The sequence below is a fragment of the Meleagris gallopavo genome, chromosome 1 (assembly GCF_905368555.1).
Source record: "Meleagris gallopavo chromosome 1, MGAL_WU_HG_1.1, whole genome shotgun sequence".
In the NCBI taxonomy this organism is placed as follows: Eukaryota; Metazoa; Chordata; class Aves; order Galliformes; family Phasianidae; genus Meleagris; species Meleagris gallopavo.
In genome coordinates, this window is record NC_139404.1 from 40,671,070 (window position 1) to 40,693,048 (window position 21,979).

The 21,979-nt window shown below is 33.6% G+C and overlaps 1 long non-coding RNA gene across 4 annotated transcripts in view; it reads left to right on the forward strand.

Annotated features, from left to right (window-relative positions):
• LOC146545261 (uncharacterized) overlaps window positions 1–21,979 on the forward strand; it is a 66,467-nt gene that overhangs the window by 12,193 nt on the left and 32,295 nt on the right. Inside the window, exon 2 of one of the 4 annotated variants that reach the window (XR_014882830.1) lies at window positions 12,120–12,200. The exons of the other annotated variants lie outside the window; for them this stretch is intronic. This is a non-coding gene — a long non-coding RNA (uncharacterized LOC146545261). The remainder of the gene's footprint in view (window positions 1–12,119; window positions 12,201–21,979) is intronic. 4 annotated transcript variants of the gene reach the window in all.

Consider the following 21,979-nt stretch of genomic DNA (forward strand, 5'->3'; position numbering starts at 1 on the left):
GAGTGTACTGAGGTGTTGCTGGCTGAGCTCCCACAAAGGCAGCTGAGGCTGTACTCAGCCAGCCCAGAGACCAGCAAATATGATATTCATCTCTATGTACCAGAATTAGCTTTAGAGAGGCCACACTATTCAGTTTGCTGTCAAGATGGTTGACTTGCATGAGTCAGTTGCCCACAGAAATAATCTGTTATGAATATCTAGAGCTATCAGTTTCATTGAGTTACAACTTGAAGAATTAATCAGAAGTATCTATGTGCTGGAGAAAAGTGCTGTGAACTCAACAACATTTAGTGATCTTCAGAAAGTCATATAAATCTAATGTAATAGGCATTGTTGAAGAATTTGGCTGTTTGCGTCAATAACCAGAAATGGAATTTATAATGATGAAATAGTTTAATTAATGAAACGCTGCTATTATCAAAATAAAATTTATTCTATAAGAAATTTTCATACAAAATTCTGCCTAAATTTGTTTTTGGAAATAATAAAAAAAAATTAAACAGAATATTTACTATGAACTATATGATTTATTTCTAAAAATCAAATTAACTGTTCAACTCAAAACAGAATGATATGTAGTATTTTATATGCAAAGGATTCCATACTTATCTGAAGTGCAAATACTTTTATTTGAGAGAGTTTCTGTATAATTTCCCTAAGAGGCTCTTTACGCTGTTTCTGGTTCTTTGAGAAATTGTTTTTTTGTGTGTGTGTTTTTTTTCTTTTTTCTCTCCTAGAAAATAAACTGGGTAATATATGAGTTGTTTTTTGGAAAACACAGTTGGTAAAGTTATGTTACATGAAATCTATTAATCTTCACTGATATCACACATCATTTAATCTCTATGAATGAATGAATATAATTCTCTCATTTATGACCTTATAAAAGAAATGACAAAAAAGACGTTTGGTTTTTTTACACGCAGGCACACACAGGGAAGTGTGATATTTTAAGAACTTAAACTGCAAAACTCACTACTTGCTAACTTTGAAATTCATTTCAGACTAAAATAAAATAAAATAAAATAATATCCTGTGATTTTATGATATCTTGAATTGAATTAAGCATTAAGAAAATTCATTAAGTGCAATACAAATATTCATTCTAGGTTATTGATACTAGACTGGACCTCTAGCAAAGCCAAAGAAATAGGTTGTCAGTTCTACATCTCCTGCTAACTTTACCAAACAAATAAATATATATTACTAAGAAATGTGTACCTATGTAATACAACATGTAACTTGCTGCCAAGTGTTTCTTGCAGATTACTACTGGATTGGAAAACTATAATAAACTGGGGTAACTTACCTACTAATTCTTTTAAAAATCTGACGTACCCTGCTGACACAAGCAGCAGTAGGACAGCACCTTACCAAGGAGCTTCACGTCTATTGAATTTGCTTTGTGTAATTTTATTAATATGGCTTGTTTCATACAACCAATTATTCAGTTTCAGTTGTCTTGTTTTATCTAAACATGTAAGTAACAATCTTTTCTAGTTTCACTTTTTCATTTGTGCTGTTAAAACTCATTAGTGTTCCTTAACTTTTTTTTTTTTCTTTTTTTTTCTTTTCTGTTGTTGTTCCCCAGAACACTTCACAAATTTTTTCTGGTTATGCCTTAAATAACAGCTTAGGAGGTAGACATCTAAAATAGAAACTTTACAAGTCTATATAGCCACTGGACAATATTGAACTTGCAGGGAATTCATTAGGTATAATCAGTACAGATCTAATAAGGGAGAGCATATTTAGTCTAGTGTTTGGGGTTCTTTTTTTTGCAAAAGATTTATATTTCCTTTTTCACCTATTTTTACTCAAACTTTTATGTTTGTTACAACCACAACACTGACCTTCCAAACCCTTTATACACAAGGAAATCATTAAAAAAGATTATGTTTTTTTTTTTTTTTAAAGAGACTGAATTAACAAAATTTTAAGTAGAGAAATTTGAATTACTGATCACGCAAACTAGATAAGCATTTTGACATCCTAAGTACTTAATTCCATCTTCAGAATGACTATAGACAGGATGACCCAAAAAACCAATATGAGGAAGAGAAACATAAGGGAGGTACACCAAGCAATTGAAAACTGAGTTCCCAAAGTCTGCGATGTTTTATGTGCATATCTGTCTGTATAGACATATCATTAGGAGCTAATTTGGCATAAAAGAATCAGATGATTCAGATGTTATCTCTACATAACCTGTGGAGGCAAAGTTTAAGTTAGATTGCATGAAATTTTTCCACCTCCCAAACAGCTCTACAAGTGCTGTTTGAATATGAATGAATATTTTTTGGCTTGGACCTTTATGTAGCCATTAGAGGTTTGAGCACAGTTGGTGTGCATCTCTATTGGAATTTCTGGTTGATTTTTACCTGGTAGGAATCCAGTTCATGAGTATCAGAACTGCTCTGTGGTGAACTGTATCAGCACATAATAAAAGTGGATGATTTACCTTAAAACCACTTTACTGCACTGGCTCAAAATGCTAGTGAAAGCAATGACAACCACAATTTGTCATAGGATTGTACCTTGTACTTTTTCCCAACTGAGGTAGGTGGATTATCATGTGGATAAACTTGAAACTTTTTCTATTCATCATCATGGATTTTTAAATATTTATTTATTTATTTATTTATTTATTTTTGTAATTGTGAGAAACGGTGGATAATATTTTTGGAGCAGGGTTAATTAGGCCAGTAGGAACTTCCTGACATAAAAAATGCAAGAGAAAATCTGAGGCAGACATGCAACAGCAAAACAGCAAACAGTCAAATACCTTCTGATAGGACAATTATGCTCTTCGGATTTTAATAATGCTCAGCATTCCCCTAAGCGATCAGTCTTAAAACTGTCACTGGTTTCAAAGGAGGAGATCAAGGCTGACTACACACTTCTGAACACTAATTTTGACTTCCTTTGAATTCAGTTCTCAGATTCTAGAGAATCTGAGAACTGTATGTATATTGCTTTTGTATTTCATGTACAAATCAATTTGAGGAGATACACAAAGCAATGAAAAATAATGGAGAAAGACCAGTCAATTGCTTATATTTTATTTTATCCATGATGGAGAAAAAAACAAATGTTTACATATGGAATTACTGTATGGTAATGATTAACATAAGACAGAATTGGGTAGACAGTGTAGTAAATTTCAAATATTACTTTAGTGAGAAAATCATTCTCCAGTTCTTCCAGGATAAAATGTTAAGGTCTATCAAATCATATTTCAGAACATAATTTGTTCAGTAATTAGGGTCAGGAGGAAATGCTTCCTTTGGTTTCCTCTGGAGGTGTAACCATTCTAATGGGGAGCATACTGAATGATTCAAAGGCAATTTTGAAACTTGACAGTGAGTCCACTATTTACAATATCTAGGAATTTTTTTTCTAGGCATTTTTTGTTTCTTGAGATGACCTTTGAGACACTCTTTATTGTAATAAACTTTAGGTAAAACCTTCTGAAGTGCATGAGTTAAGTCCACAGTTACTTATCCAGTACATACTCTTTTTTTTTCCTTAATCATTTCTTCCAGATAAGATTACTTGAATAATTTTCTTTTGGAGTTCGAGTGAGGAAAGATTTAGAATGCAATACTTTACTGATTTAACAAAGTTTCAGACCAGCAAGTAATAAATTGGAATGACCATTTAACATTGTTCAAAGACAGAAAGTTTATGCCTCTATTTGCTGCTATCCTTCTGTAAGAATTTAAAATGAATTTAGTGAATGAATTTAATAGTTTAATCTAATTTAATGAGTATTCTGAATATCAAACATTACTTTCATTCATAAAGAGTATACAACAACAAAGCAATGAGGCTTCTTTCTTTGTAAAGGTATGTGTAGGCAGAAAATACAAGAAAGCATTTTAAGCTGAGACTAGTAGTGTAAATGAAGAGTGGATACAATAGTTTAGATAAAGTCAGGCAGAAAATATACAAGCTCAAATACTGGAAAATGTTTCATTAATGTAAATTCCCTCCATTCCATTAGCTTTGCTTTTTTTTTTTTTTTTTTTTTTTTTCCCTTCAAATTTTTGTGTGGAATAGTCTACTTGCAAGGGAATTATGGACCGGATGCTCAGACTGCAGCAAGATCCAATACTTGTGATGTAGTATGAAGGTGATAATTCATTTCTTAGAGGGGTAAAATACATATCTTTTAATCTCTTCCTGATCTATGTTTGGTTTTTGGGTAAACCAAGTGTAATAAAGTGGTTTTCTAGAAGTTTCCTCATTCTGATTATACTGCATTACATTTATAGCTGCCCTCAGCTAGACTTCAGGCTTCTCTGTATGAGCTATCTAATTTTACGGCACAAGGTAAAACAAATTATTTGATAGGGAATTCGACTTTCAGAGGGCTTTAGAGTTGATAGGGTATTTAGAGCAATGAGTTCAAGACCTATTGAAGAATAAACTAAGCAGTTTTGTTGGAGTAGGCAGATAGAATGGCACATGAAGATAATGAGGGTATTGAAATGAGATCTGAAAAACAGTTGATTGCTTAAGACAGCAAGCTTCAAATTAATATAATTGTTACTATTATTGAAGTGTTTCTGGGCAACATCCAAACTAGCTGGTCTTTTGTTTGCTTTTTATTTTTTTGAAACTGAACTTATATTGTGCACGCTTTATACTACCACTTATCTATTTGCAAACTTCTAGATCTCAATTTGGAGGTGTTTATTCTTAAGTCAATACAGTAAGCATATTTTTTCCTACACTAATTAAAAGCCATATTTGCACTAATTTTTCTCTTTCATGAAATGTGCTTTTTAAGTTATAACTTTCATTAGCTCTTCAGTAGAGCTATAAGCATTTTTAATTAATTCACTCTGGTTATCTGCTTCATTCTAAATTGTAGCAGATGTCAAATGTTTTATCATGGGGAAAAAAAATTGGTGATTTACATTCTAAGTATATTTGAAGCTTATCTTATTCTAGTTCCACACATCAGATCGGAATAGTGCAGAAATATAAACAAATTACTTGTCTACTGAAAGTAAGAATTATTCCAGGTTATCTGTTTCAGAAAAGAAAAAAAAGTGACCTTAAAAAACGTAATGCTTCCAACTTCTACTTTTTTCTTGAAAAAAGCCTTTACGATGAAATTTTGATACAATTTTATTTTGGAAAATAAAATCGGTTCATTCTCAGAGCTTCCCTGTGTATTATACAGTGACACTTCTAAAAGAGCTACTATGTGTGTCCCCAAGTTTTTTTGTGCTGATACAGCTATAGTTGTAGATTACTGATATGACAAAAAAATAGAGGATTCTTCTGGATGGAAGCATTCAAGTAAGCTAAACATAATTGCCTAGAATATTCAACTTATGTCTTCTGACATTCATTATTTTGTTACTTTTGGAGAATTCCATATTACAGTACAAATTCCATGGTTTTGAACTACCAGTATAATCTAACGTCTTTGTCAGTGATGCGGACAGTGGGATTGAGTGCCTCAGCTAGTTTGTGGATGACACCAAGCTGAGCGACGTGGAGTGAAAGGATGGCATCCAGGGGGACCTTGATGAAGGTCCTTGAGAACTAAGCCTGTGTGAACTTCATGAAACTCAACAAGGCAAAAGGCAAGGTCCTGCATCTGGATTGGGGCAAACCCAAGCATGAATACAGGCTGGGCAATGAGTAGATAAAGAGCAACTCTGCAAAGAAGGACATGAAAAACTGAAGTTGAGCCAGCAACATGCACCTGCAGCTAAGAAAGCCAACTGTATCCTTTGTGTCTTTTAAAATCCATGATTTTGCTTACAGTTTTCAAAAACTTCCTCTCTAGAACAGAGGTAGCACAAGAATACAGGCATTAGCATAGGTTAAGAATTCCTACTGAAAGATTTACTAGCTTAAGTGTTTAGTACAAACACAGTATATAGATTTTTTTTACTTGCATACGGCCACATTGAATGTACTGTCTTGTATCAGTTGTATCCCCAGTTCTTCAGTAGGCTTATCTGAGGTATGAAAATGTAAGGTACACCCCACTGACTTTCAGATACACTGTCATTAAGTATTAGACATATTGTTCTTCTGAACAAATAAATATATCCTTAATATGGTACAGTCTTGAGTATAGTCACAAAAAATGTAGGATACCTGAAATTATTTTCCTCTACATTAACTTCAGGAAAATATTAAGGAAGAGGAACATGAGATGCAGTCTCATTTAGAAAATCAGCCACAACAAGACTAAGTTAGACAACATTACACATGCATAAAATCATTGATGTCAATAAGGTACCACAGCTGTCACTGTCACTGAAAATAATCAGAAGAACATGAAGCTGCACATGTGTAATTGAGGTATAACTTGGCCTGCAGAATCTCTATTATTCCTTTAAAGGGAGAAGACCAGTTTGGCTTTTAGGCTGAGTTTGTATGGCTGGCAGTTATTTTATTTTATTTAATATTCATTACTAGCACTTTTAATATTGAAATCATTGGAGCATAGTGAACAGAGAATCTTTGATAGCATATTAAAATAATCATTTTCAAGGTAGAATTGCATTTTAAGTAAACCTTCCCTGCGGCTGAGGGAAATTATAATAAATTTTGTCCCACAATAACACAGCGTGGAGAAAGCAACTGCAAATTTAAAAGAGGAAGGGAAATCATGTATAAGGGTTATAAGAAATACTCGCTTTTTTATAACTCAGATATTTTTGAGGGAAATAATATCACTACCTGGCTGTTGTGGTTTAACGTGGAAGGCAGCTCAGCTCCACACAGTTGTTCTCTCAAGTTACACTCTTCCAATGACATGGGGAAGAGAATAGGGAAAACAAAAGCGGAACTTGTAGGTTGAGATAAAAGCTATTTACTAAGACAGAAAAGGAAGAGAGAAATAATAACAATGAAAATTATATATATATATATAATTTAATAATATATAATTTATATATACATATAATTTTCATATGTATATGTATATATATATTATATGTATATATATATTTACAAAGTAAGAGAAATGCAACACAATTGCTTACCACCTGCTGACTGATGCCCATTCAGTCACTGAGCAGAAGCTGTCCCTCTGGCCAAATGCCCTCAGTTTTATATCTTTCATATATTATGTCACATGGTATAGAATATCCCTTTGGCAGTTTAGGTCAACTGTCCTGTTTCTGTCCTCTTTCAGCTCTTTGTGCCACTCCCAGCCCTCTCACTGGCAGGGCAATAGGGGAAGATGAAATGTCTTGGCTCTATGCAGTCACTGCTCAGAAACAAGCAAAATATCAGTGTGTTATCATAGCACCATAGCAGATGCTATGAAGAAAATTAACTCTCTCCTAGCTGAAACCAGTACCCTAACTTTGAATTCAGACTTTGTATTCCTCATCCTTCCAGCTTGCTTCAACTGGGGAGTTTCTAAATGTGTGGAAAGAGACATGAGAAAATAGTAGACTTTTCCACAGATGCTTTGTTTTCAGTTGTTTGAGGAAATGCACAAGTGATTTAAATATATAAAAGATCTGTGCCGAAGCAGATCCTGGGCTCTGCTAAACCAGCATGTATTTTTGACTACACAGTGCAACAGATTCAATGATAAAATGCCTGACAGGCAGAGGTAGTATAATTTTGTTTATAAAAGACCTGGACTAAATCCCGCTGTTTACAGACTAATGTTAATGTTGGTCCGTTTAAAAAATCTGATTTTTTTTTTTTTTTTCTGGTAACTCTAGGTCTGTTGTTCTTTCTGGCCAAAATAAAATGTAATTAAGTGACAGAAATATGAATGTCAGAAGAAAGTATTTTTCTCAATCCAGGGAGAATAAAAGTTTCTGTGTGCTCTTCTCACTTCCCACGCACCCTGATTTCATCTGAAATTTGAGTGGCACAATCTCCTATACGTTAAATTAGTCAAATAACATATTGAAACAGTGGTAGAATGTGAATGAGTAAATAAATAAATGCAAATTTGCCTTCTAAATTATAATTTGGTGTAATGATGTCTGAACAACATATTCTTACAGTGACAGGTAAAATTGTAGCCAGCCTTCTCATAGTAACAGTTGTCTTCTCTGTGAATTATTTTCTACAGTGAATGTCTTTCCTTCTTGTTTGTACATGAAGGCCTTAATTTAAAAAAGGCTAAATGCTTAGTTGGTACTTACTAAAATATAATCTCTCCCCTGCTATGCACTGCAGAACACAATTACTAGAGATTGCAATTGTCCTTTGGTGCTATGATGAAGTCAGCCATCATAACGACATATTGCAGAGAAAAATTCAGAATGTTTGCTATGGTGTTGCTTCTAAATTTTTTTTACCTTTAAGAAACAGATGTTATTCAGTTTGTAGGTTGTCATTCTAAATTAAATCTGTCCTTTAAGCAGGACACGAATAAAAGCTTGTGATTATTATTATTTTAATATTTTCTCTTTCTTTATAATATTATAAATAAGAATTCCTAATTGAAGTTCATCATTGTAAAGTTTGCCTTCTCAGTTTACAGCTTCTCAAAGAAGTTGGCTTCTTATCACAGAATCACAGAATGGCCAGGGTTGGAAGGGACCTCAAGGATCATGAATCTCCAACCGCCTGCCATAAGCAGGGCCACCAACCTCTCTATTTAATACGAGACCAGGCTGCCCAGGGCCCTATCCAATCTGGCCTTGAATATCTCCAGGGACCTCCAAGTGCATCCACAACCTCTCTGGGCAGTCTGTTCCAGTACCTCACCACTCTCATAGTAAAGAACTTCCCCCGACATCCAACCTAAATCTTCTCTCCCTCAACTTAAAACCATTTCCCCTTGTCCTGCTGTTATCTACGCTTTCAAAGAGTTGATTCCCCTCCTGTTTGTACGCTTCTTCTATACATAAGTTGCTTCTTATATATATTGTCTCGTATGTTTTGTCATTTCTATGCATTTTTACATTATAGTTTACAAAGTCCGAAGCACAAAATAACTTGTCTCAATACCTGCTGAATATTTATGTTTTTATGAATCTCAAAAAGTAAAATAAAACCCCTCCAATTCAATCAATCGAACTTGCTTTTAATAATAAAAACAGTAGAAAGATGGAGACGAGTGGACAGTGAGATGGATTAATAACTGGTTGCTGACTGGCAGAAATCAGAGGGTTGTGATTTAAAAGTTCTACTGCATGAGAAGCAAGGAAAAATTAAGCTCATAATTTTTTTCAAAATTTTAAATTGCTAGATAGCTTAATGTCCCACTGATGATGCAGTGAGACTAACGATATTTTTGTTGTTTGTGAGCAATCATTGAAGTTATCAGCAGAAATGGCTGCTTCCCAATGCTTAAACAAACTTGCTTCATTTGAAACAATAAAATATGTCTTCAAGATGTTACTGTATGGTGTCTCTGATTTGTGCTTGTCTAAGTAATTTCATATGCGTGTTAAAATCAATATACCTGCCTAACAGTTTTCATGTTTCAAGACATGCATTATTATAGTCATTTGTATTTGTAGTTATTGAAAGAACACATTCCTTGGCTGACTTTCTTCAAGATGGTATGTAGTAGAGACCTAACAATTTAATACTGGTAGCATATAAAGGAGTATGGCTAAGTCTGTATTTCAGTTGGTCTGGTAAGTTTAAGAATTAAGCTAAATACTCTGTCTTTAATAATAGAGATCATTATGTAATTTTTTCATTGCTAGCATCAATTTCTACTTCTTAATCAAATTTAAAGTCTGGCCCAATTATACTAAAGATGCATTCAGGAAGCCAGTAAAGTTGAAGTGCAAAGTCTATTATGTTTCTCAGGTTTTTTTTTTCTTCTGCACTAAAATACTCACAAATATTGTTGGTTATGAGGTTCTATGGGCAAAAAATATACATGCAAGAAAGTTGCAAAACAGTAATTATTAGGACTATTAGCTTTCATTAGTAAAAAATAAAATGCACAGTAAGACAAATTTTCTATTGTTAACAATAAATGTCACCTTTTTATTATTATTATTATTTTTTGTTAGGACACAGCTGGTCTGATCTATAGAATGCTGCCTTAAATATAAAAAAAGCAGACTTCATATTAAACGGTGTATGACCAAACAAGCTGTGTTCATTTGACTTCCCAGACAGCTGGAGTTGAATTCAGAGGCAGTTAATTGCCTTGGGGACCTTTCTCTGGCATGTAGCCCTTTGGTGCTCTGGAGGGGTGGAGAGGCTTCACACAGAAAGCTTAAAAGCATCTGGGCTGCTGTTGTGCAGAATACTACTGCTGACAGATTTACCATCTGTCTTTGAGAAAGACAACAGTTTTGGGAACCCAGATACTACCATTCTTCTGTAGAAAGCCCTTTGTCAATCAAACCTCCTCATTAGAGAACAGAACTTAAATTATAGCGTAGTGCACTAAGTAAAAAAGAAATATCAAGATATTAGTTTTCTGTTATTTTTGTGTGGCTAGATGAATATTCCTGTAAAGTTAGAAAACAGCATACTATAAATACATTTGAATTATCCATCAGATAAGTTTTCTCTGTGCAAATAGTTTTAGATATATACCAACAGTAACAAAGTCCATGTCCCCACAAAGAAAGAGTTGTGTTGCAATAGTATAGAATAATGTATTCATAATACATATTATGCTATGCTAGATTATTCACATGTATTTTTTGTGAATTCTCCTTGACTTTAAGATGCAATTTCATTTGCATTTGTTTATAGCCAAATGAATGGATTTTATCTGTCTTGGAAAGGAATTTCAATGCTCAATCCACAGGAAAAAAGTATGCATGGTCATCCCTGTACAATTTCACATGTACTTGAAGTTAAGGAAAATTAGAGATGTTTAAAAAAAAAAACCCGCAGTACACAAATATTTTTAGCAGTTGCATCCACAAGTATAAACACATATGGAAGTGCATCTAATTTAACACCTACAGGTCTGACTGACATGAATTCGTCTCAACAGTTCACAAAGCTGTTAAGAATGATGAAAACTGAAATTAAAGATTCTATTAATAATATTCTTTTCATAAGACTGCAAATGAGACTATTTGTTTCCATAAGACTGTATTGCCTTCCTAAAAGATACAAAAGAACAGACTTATGCCCCGTTGTTCATTGTATTGCTTTGGTTGATCAGTAAATGTTTTGAGTAAATGTATTGAGTGCTTTAAAGAGGTATTTACTTTGTAACCCGTTGCGTTTTTTTTTTTTTTCATTTGATCATAGTATGTTTATATAATACACATGTGTATTTAAAAACACATATCTGTGTATCTATGTATGTAGTATGCTTATATATTTCTTATCAGAAATATAGCAAGATGCATACAGATATAGAACTTGTAAGAAAATTACAAGTTTTCTTATCCCAAGTACTATACTACACATCTAGAGGGAGTAATGATAAATATATCAGAACTTTTCTTCAAGTTTGAATGTGACTGCAAAATATTAAGAATCAGGTTGTCCCTCTATATTCTTGCAATATAGAAAAGAACACCTTGTCAGATTTAAGAAAGGATGAAGTTTTGTAATGGGGTCTCAAATCTCTGCCTAACATATTGCCATGTTTCCACTATGAAGTAAAAATTACAGACCTGTGGAAACAAAAAGAGAGAGGGGGTGACTACCCTGTAGTCTAGTGATTATGGCTCTCCGAGAAAAATAGAAGTCCTGCGTTCCAGTTGCTTGTCTCTGTATTTTAACACAGAGCACTTCTCCTCTAAGTTTACAGTTAAGGTATAAATATAGAATATATATAGAAAAACTATACTGAATTATCTAGTTCTGAGGAAGGCCCTGATGATAAAATCTCTAATGAAAATTATCCTTATAATTGGCCATGTTTTAAAATAAAAGGAAAAATATCTTATTCTAAGCTTAGTTTCTTACTTCGAGGGAAAGATTCAGGACTACAAATTCAATACTAAAATATATATCTTAATGTAAAGTTTAGAAACACCTAAATTACTCAGATTAAGCACTGTCATCAGTAAATTGAACTAAGTGCTGGCTTATTTTTCCTGATGAGATACTTTCTTTACGGAGCTAAATCATATACTTCCACAGTGTGTAGCAGTCTACACAGCTGATGTATGAATGTCAAAAAGAGGTGTGAGTTAAACCATGTGCTCTCTCTATCATTTCCTATTCTCCAGCCACCCGTATCCCTGGTTCAGCATGCTGACTGCTGCGAATCCTTTTTGTGAATGGATGATTTCCTCCAGGCACATAGGAAGGTTAGTTAGAGTTTTGAGTTCCACTCTGGTGGCCACATGCCAAAACTTCTTTATGGGGATAGCCCTTAATCTCTCTCTGTTTTAGCTTTCCATTACTGAAATGGAAATCACGGTATTTTTATTACACTGTTATTTTATTACGGTATTATTTACTCACATTTCAGAAAGCATAAGTATGTTATTGCTCATCTCCTAGTTTCAAAAGTTATGGATGTTCTATAAATAGATGCATAAAATTTTCTTGCATAATAAATTATAATAGGAATATATTCCTACTTGTTTTTAGGAATCCTACCCATGATATTTTGGTTATGTAGAGGCTAGATGTTCCATTTATCTCAAATGCATTGATTTAGTTAAACTACTGTAAATCTCTGTGTGAACATATGGAGATTAGATGGCTATTGATTTCTACCAAATGTGTTCATGAAAATATTTTGGATTTCCTTACTTAGTAAAATAACAAACAAAGATCCACACAGTTAAATCACTGCTACATTTGTGCAAAAATAAGGTACAATTTGTAAGCATACACAAAATGTTTCTTTTAAAATGAAAATGCTTTCATTTATATCACTTCAGAATATTTATAGGGAATTTATCCATGTATAATTGAGGACATCAAGTGGATAAAATGAAACTAAATATAAACAACAAAGATCATCATTTAGCTTCCAGATGTAAGAAATTTTTTTGGTGTCTACAAGCTAATGAGTAGCAAACAGAAAAAAAGGTCTCTTATAAGGTGAACTCAGGAAATCAAACAGTCAGTGCAAGCTAATAAGTTGTGCCCACTACTCCATTTTGCTCTGTAAAGCAGAATCACATCTGAAGTATTCTGTTAGCTCAACGTGATATGAGCTGTGGTTCTACCATAAGTGTTAAATCTTTCCTCTGGGAACCTCCTCCATATCTCAAGTACAGCTTATAGAAAACCATAGGATTCATAGCAATGTCATGTTTTCTGCATATTTTATGGGCTGCAAGACTTCTATGCAAGTTCTTTTAAAAGGTCATGAATATATTAGTTTAAAAGAGTATTTCCAAAAATCCCTGTGATCCTAAGTGGAGAGCTGCAATTCAGTGAACATCTGGTGAACATCTTCCTGCAAACCTTAATAAAGTTATCTTTTTTCTTACTTTGTATTTATATAATAGAGTTATTTTATTTTATTTTATTTGAATATAATAGTCCTAATCCTTAACGTACATACTGCAGATAAAGTGTATTTCAGGGAATAGGAGAGACACGGGAATTTGGAATGAAAAATTCTTAGTCTTTGATATGTCATTAATGCTAGCTGCCAATGGCCCAAGTCATGATTCCAGAATTCAAACATCATGGAACTTAGTCAAGCCATAAATCTGATTGTCCATGTCCAGAATTTATATTAGATCCAAGAAGAGAGGATAAAACAGATATTCAGTCATCTGTCTTTTAAGGTTTCCTCAAGTAAGAGTGATAATCTAAGTTACTTTTTCATGATTCTGTTGGTTTGTCTATACTAATCATGGACAACCATGATTTTTTTCCTGTCTTTTTATTTTACCAAGATAATGTTTCAGTTCCTTCACAGATCTTTTGCACAGAAGGGATTGACAAGAGAGGAACTCCTTTTCTCAGAGTTTTTACTGCTAGAAACTTCTATCAGAGGAGTTCTTTCACATCCATATAGGAATAGATATTGTAAAAACACTCCCCTGACACCTTGTTGTACTATCTTGATATTTTTAACTTTTTGAGCATAAAGGACAATGAGGGAAGTACAAGAACAATGGTTTACACTGTGATGTTACTTCAGAGATCTAGATCCTACTACAACCAAGATTTTCTGTTTGTATTGTTCTTCATTGAGGCTTACATTGCGGTTCAAGTTCAGTGTAAGCCAAAAAGCAAGAGAGAAAGTACTAAATAAGCTCTGGAACAATTCCTCCTTCCCCAGTTCCAGTATGGGTGCATCTGACCAGAGTCACATAATATGATAAATACAAGTACATGCTTGGGAGCGACCAATAAAGTTTGCTCGAATTAATGCAGGTACACCAATCACTGCAATTCTTCATCCACAAGGAGGTATATGTAGGATTTTGAAAGCAATTTAGTCCACAAAGTACGTATTATCTGTTGCTGTCTAAAGTGAGTAGATGTATGGCTTTGTTTGGGGCAAGCTCAGTAGTTTTTCAACCTCAGCATTCGGAGAAGATTGATACATATTTAATTTAAGTATATTAGGATCACACAAGCTAAACGTTCAGAAATATTAAATACACATATTCAGGGGTGAATGTGAAATAAAGTGGAAATTTTAGAGGTAAAGCTCTAATTCTTGCCTAACAACAGCTCAGCTGGGGTCATAAAAGAATACTGGAAATGATTATGTCATATTAGATTTAGGCAATATATAAACATTAAACATTCTCAGCTGTATATTATAGAATGTTAACAAAGGATACATTTCAAACTAAATGTTTGATTTTACCTGTAATTTTTCTGTAGTCAACCTAAATTTACCAGAAAGAACAAAAAAATAAACAGCTCTATTGAATCAAGTACTTAAAAGAATATTGTGAATCCTACGTTGAAAATCTCTACTGCTTGTTTATAAAATCATATAAAATATAAGGTACAGAAAATAACTAAGAACACACTGTATTATAAGCCCACCATAACTTCGTAGAGAAATATTAACAAATATTGCTATTTCTTCTCTATCTTTTTGAGTAAGGTGTTAAAATTGACGCTCTACTCATCTCAATGTTTCATGAGATCAGTAGGGATCAGAATTTTGCTGTTCTGCATAGTTTTTGAACATTACAATCTACCTACTTCTAGAGTCTGCAATTTGAACAGTTAACAGTTTTTTGTTTGTTTGTTTGTTTGTTTGTTTTGTCCAAGACCACAAACTTTTAGTTTTGTTAGTGTCTTCTGTAACTTTTCCAAGCCATACTGCTGCAAGAGGAATAAATTCTTACTATAGGTAAGAATTAGAATATAGAATTTATTTGGGACATAGTTATTATTTCACACTGAAATTTCCATTGAAGTTCTTAATCTACAGTCATATATTGCAAGTGATTATCTACAACATGATGAGGTGTTGCAGCATGGACATCATAGCCATGTTCAAGGAGGATAAAGAGGAGAATCCAGGGAAATACTGATAGGTCAGTCTCATCCTCATCTGAGTACTCCTTAAATCTTTTTCCAGACAAGTACAAGAAGACTGTTCAAAACGGCCGTTATTGACTTCACGTGAACAAATTTTGCCTCATAAACCTGGTTACCTTGTCTGATGAGATGACTGTCTTCATGATTAAAGAAAGAACACTCCCTGTTGAGCATGTTAATTTTAGCATTATCTGCCATAATTACAGACTAATAAGTGAAATATTGACTAACTTGTGGCCAATTAGATCAATTGGAAAATTGATTTGAGCGTTGGGCTCAAAGGGTTGTGATTAGCACCACTGGCTGGTCATAGGCAGTGTCCTTCAGTGAAAGATTCTGAGCAATATTGTTTAATATTTTTATTGATGTTGAAATTCAGTAGGATCAGAAAATCCACTGACTAACAGTTTGAGGAGAGATCAGTATGTGAAGGATGGATTCATCTGCCCTAGGAATCCCTGCTTGATCAGGGAGGTTGGATGAGATGGCCTCCAGAGGTCCCTTCCAACCTGAACTATTCTGTGATTCATCAGTCTACCCTCAGATCTAAAAGTCCAACCACCTTCTGCACTGTATTAGCAAAAGTGTAGCTAAGAGGTCCAGGAAATGATCTTCCCCTCTGCTTGACATATCTGGAAGACCATGTCCATTGCTGGGCACCCCAGCGAAAGAGGGGCATGAACACACTGGAAGAAGCTTTTTGAGAAACTGTGAAAATGATCAGAGAGATGAGAGACAAGGGAGAAATCTTTCTCCATAGACATGGTAAAGCACTGGAATTGTGCTTGCTAGAGAGATTTTGAAGTCTTTGTCACTGTAACTGTTTAAAACCTCCCTTGTTGTAGCCCTGAAACTGCTTTTACTGCACTTGTTTTGATCAGGAGTGTAGTGTAGTGTTCATGCAGATTCACCCAATCAGCATGATTCTGCATAGCTCACAGGGCACGTGAGCAATGGAGAGAAATTATGAAGGTTCTTAATATAGTATTCAGAGTAAGAAATTCATGGGCCTTCAATCTGCTAATTTTTATATACTTCTCTACCTTATTAAGGTTTTCAAACAGCCAGAACTTATTCCTGAAATGTGTAAGATAGCACTGAGGGAAATAGGCCTCTTCAGCTGCCTATGTAGTCCATAAATAAAGCAATAGTACTTTCATAGTAGCAACAGCTCATCAGAAAGAGAAAAACTGTTAAAATACTTTACTTAGGTTATTAGGAAAGGATATAACTTCTGAGAAACAAAAGCAAAAACTGTTTGGGAAAAGAAAAAAGACAAATAATATATAGATCATGCCTTTTATATTTTGTGCAAGGATTCATGAGAAATTGAATGTCCTTGTGAAAGTTGTTGACATAGCGCCATTGTCAACCTTTTCTGCTCTATTTCATTATTGATCATTTATTCAACTTACCAGAAAGTAAATGAGCTATAGAAGTTCTTGTTAACACAGCAAACTACAAAGACTACAAGTGCTTCTTACTTGAATTACTGTTATCAAGAAATTATGGGGCAATTGAATCAGAACTAATGTGCATAGCTTGTTTGTTGCAAGTTCTTTTTCCATTTTGGGGAAATTGCACAAAGTTAAAAAAAAAAAAAAAAAAAAAAAAAAAAAAAAACCAACAAACTCTGCAACAGTTGTGTTACTGCCACCTAAATTCAGAGGAAAGCCAGAATGACAGAAAGTAGTTTGAAACTATCACATGTGGATACAATTGCTGTAATCTCCCTTCTTGGAAACATACCTGAAAGCCAGACCTTCATTTGAAAGAGACTCCATAGTACATACGTTGTGCACGATCACTAAACTATGTATATAAACCCTGCAATTCTTCTTAGATTTTTATGTCAAATACTTCCTAATGCGAAGTTATGGTTTTAGTGACCATTCATAAATAATGCTATGTGATAAAGTATTGGCTGTATCATTCACACCTCCTTCACAAACCCAGCCCAGATACAGACCAGCTGTTGGTAATTGGATCTTGCATGTTATTACACTTATATCTTTGGTATCACTCAGTCTCCTTTTCACATTCAATTGCTGAATTTCCTTTGTGCTGCGGTTTTTTTTTCTGCATGTTATTTGTGTATTTAAAATGAGACATGTAAAAAAGTATCCCATAACCATGGTAACAATGTAATATTATGCACACTTACAAAGTCCAAAGGTAGCTATACTAGACTGATATTTTCTGTGATCAATTGCTGCAATTCAACATAATTCTTTTCTTTCCTTTCCTTTTTCCTTTCCTTTCCTTTTTCCTTTTTCCTTTCCTTTTTCCTTTTTCCTTTCCTTTTTCCTTTCCTTTTTCCTTTCCTTTTTCCTTTCCTTTTTCCTTTCCTTTCCTTTCCTTTCCTTTCCTTTCCTTTCCTTTCCTTTCCTTTCCTTTCCTTTCCTTTCCTTTCCTTTCCTTTCCTTTCCTTTCCTTTCCTTTCCTTTCCTTTCCTTTCCTTTTTCCTTTCCTTTCCTTTCCTTTTTCCTTTCCTTTTTCCTTTTCTTCTTTCTTTCTTTCTTTCTTTCTTTTTTTTTCTTTTTAATAAGAGAGAGAATGGAATGTTCTGAGTATTTCCAGATCTGCTTATACTGAAGTCACTGCTATAAATGAATTCAATACTTCTTCAACAGAAGCGATGAGCTGTGTGTTGCTATGCCAGCATTGCCTACCACTGCTAGTTTTTCATGAATCTTGGGATATGATGCAAGCTTTTCCTTTTTTTAAGGAACCATTCTCCTGGAGTCAGATGAATATATAAAATTTTCAGTCGGTGAATAAAAAATAAATTGTACAACCTATAATTCAGTTATTCCATATATACATTTCTGAGAGTATATGAATGCTTTCCATTTATTAATTATTCTTACAATGTAGTAAAATACCTGTTTGCAGCTGGGAAGCTGAGATACATTGAAAGTAGAGCCCAAATTCCAGAAGACATTTATATGCTCTCCACCCAATGTCATTGAAGGCTTTTAATTGCACTTATTTCTGACCAAATCAAGCCTATGTTACCTAAGATTTAACAAGAATTCTTCCACATAGAAAAGACATTTAGTTATACTTTCAAGATCTTATACTATTGTCTTTACTGCTTTTGAAAAAGAAGCGTTTCTAGGTACTCAAATGGAAAATCAAAGAAATCCAAAACACATTATCTCAGGAAAAAAAAAAAAAAAAAAACACTCTTGTAGTTTTGAAACTGAGTTTATTTAAGTTTTGAAAAAATTTTTGTAGATATGGACAATTGGGCCTTGGTTTCTTTTGCTAATTGTGGAGACACATGCAAAAAGTAGATACAAGCTAGAAGTTAAGAGGTTTTCACTACTGCATTTTTGCTAGAAAGCCTTTTGTGTTCCTTCAGTATGTTATCTTTTGCTTCTATGCACAACAATTTCCAGATAAAATCTAAAACTTGCAGAATAGTTAATCCTTTGTAAGATGCATCATGATTGCAACTAAATACTAGATGTGACTAAAGTCTCCTTTCTTAAAACCATGTTTGAATGCTTGTTTGTGTGCTTGCTGAAAATTTACCTCTTAAAGTCTATACTTCACTAATTTCCTGAAGCAGAACTTTTTCTAGTTTGTAAACAAGATATCCTACTTTTCTCTTGTCCCAGCCATGTCTTGAAGGAGCACATTGCATATGTCATTTTGAAAGGTTCTTGAAGATTTTTTGGCTCTACAGTTTCATATCTGACAAGTAATACACACAACATGTGCAACAGAGCAGTCTTTAGCTAATACTTAGTTTTGATAATACTAATGCATCTTAATCATCATTTAATCAGCATTAGTCATCAGTAATTTTGCCGGAGTAGAAATCATAGCTCTTCTCTAGATACTTATGAATGCTGCTGTTTTCAGACTGAAAGATGGAATGCTTTGTATTTTGAAAAGGGTAATGATTTTCTGAGTTTAATTCTTCCCCCTTCACTTTCATATCAGAAAGGCAGCTCAAATATAGAGCATTTCTGGGAAAGAATTTATGAATCTCAATAAATTGCTAGCCCCACATACACTATGCAATCAAGAGAAAAATATTGTTTTCAAGAGATGTTTTAACAGTGAGAACAGCAGGAGCAGAGTCCGTGTTTCATCTAAATCAAAATGAACAATCACTGATAAAATGCTGCAACAGGATACACAGCACTTGACTATTACCTCAATTCAAAAGCTATTGTGCAAACTAGAGATATGAAGAGAGACAGGATTGAAACAAACTTTATTCTATTTTGTATGATTTTATTCTGTAATCGATTTGATCAACATCAAACTTCTACTTATGTGAAGCTAGAGGCAAAGCTCACCAATAGAAGAATCGAACTGTGACTGACGTAGAAAGTACTTAGTCACTTCTCATTAAAAAAAACCCAAATATTCAAAAACTTACTGTATTATTCTCTTAAAAATTTTATTTTACTATAGGAAATACATTCATAGCCACATTGATAATAACTCTATCACTAAAGTAACAAAAACCTCCTCTTAAAAGTGTTCTTCTTTGGTACACTTACTAGAAATTTGTAATTTTATATTTCCTATGTATAAATATTTTCCGTAAAGTAGATTTTGAAAGAATAAAGCTTTTCTACTTTCAAACTAGTTCAGATCATCATAAACTTTTTGTTATTGTAGTTGTATTTTCTCTTACCAGCAATATGTATGACCCTATCATGCTCTTAGGCTCTGGTGTTCAGAAATGTTAGATATTGAGACAAATTTATACAACTAAAGTTTTGAATTCTGTTAAAATTTTGAATATTTTCAAATAAGAGTCTTCCAACTTACAATTCAGATAGCTATTTAGTAGATACTCTTTCTACTAGCTGAAGACTCACACAAGAAAAATTCAGTTTTTAAACCAATTAACTATTTTCCAAGAATTCTGAATTAGATCAGTGATGTTTGACTTATCTTATAGCTGGGAAAACTGCTATAAACTATTAAGAGTTAATTTGGCCATGTCATGTATAGATCTAGACAAGAGCAGAATACCTTCAAGTCCTGACTACTGGAAATGTTCAAACTTGCATTAGAATATGTCCCCGAGGATCCCAGTTCATGAATGTAGCAATACTTTGTCTGCTGTGTAGACAGGCTGACTGACACCATCTTGCACAGAACAACTGGCATTTCTTCACCTAGCTTTTTGTTTTGGAGGTGTCATGTTCACTGTCTATTGCCTTAATCATTATCATACTGAAAATCATTTTGTTTTAAGGAGGTTATGAAGGCCACATCTCGTTTTTTTTTTTTTCATCCATATACCTAAATCACGTGAGTGTACAATTTTGGCTAAATCTGAGCTCTAATGAACACAAAAGTGCCTCAGATCTCTTGTTACTACGATTTTCATCTCTGTATTAATTCATCACCGCTTCACAGATTTTGAGATATTGGTGCCACCTGGTCACTATTTCTAAAACTTCCATTTCAAAATTTAAAATGTTAGCAGATGCTCAAGAGAAGTGTGGAAAGGCTATATTAAGGATAGAGAATAGCTTTCACACCCACCATAATCATGTATCCTGCTCATGTGGCAAACATATGTAGTATTTTTTTGGAGGATTTAAACTTAGACTAGCCTTATTTTTTGCTTTTCAGGAACATTATATGTCTGTCTTTCAATTTCACTCCATAGTTCTCTTTACATGCTGTTTAAGTAGCATTAAAAAAATAAATAAATGATATTAACTTCTTATTAGTGGTAAATATACTGAATGCATGTAAGTAAGTGGAGAGCCACTATCAGTTTAAATCTCTGATTACTTATAGATTTGTCTGAAAAGTCTCTGAGATTATTTCATAAGTAGTAGTTCATATGTTGATGTAGTTTCTTTTATGAATGGATTTTTCACCACAAAACAACAACAACCTGATAGATCATTAAATAAATAAATAAACAGGGGAAAAAAGGGAAAAAAAGGGGATTCATAGGACAAAGCAATGAATAACAAAATTTACTAAACCTTGCATGCTTTTTTTGGTTTTGTCATTCATGATTTCAGTAGCTCCTCTGACTCTGAACAAAACAGTGTCATTGAAGTTCATGCTTTAGTCATGTACTTAAAGGAGAGATCAGCAGTGAAATTTTCAGCAGAATTAGCTAATTAGATCTCACATATAACACTCCATGGTAATAAATGGGATCATTTTACACTCATCATTAAACTACTGTTTGCGTATGTTTGGCATACAAATGAATCATTCTACATTTATAGGGTTATCTCTCTAACAACACAGAGCAACAGAAAAACTTTATTTCAGGAGGAAGATTTTATGGTGGAAGAGTCTTTTAGAAACACAGGGGAAGAAGCTAATTCCTTGGAATTAATGATTTTTTTACATCAATAAATTTCTACTGTTTTTGCACATGGATGTTTTAGCTTTTATCTATGTCTTATTAACTGCTGCTGTGCTGTGAGTTTATCTTTTTTTCCTATTGCATGAATGTGATTATTTAACTTCCTTGTCCTACATATTAATAGTTGTGAGCTTCTTGGCAGGCCCCATGAGAATTTAGCTGTTACCAATTTGAGATTCTTATTGCATTTGATGGGTGATTAGCATATGTGATTATCTGTGAGCATTAGATAATTTT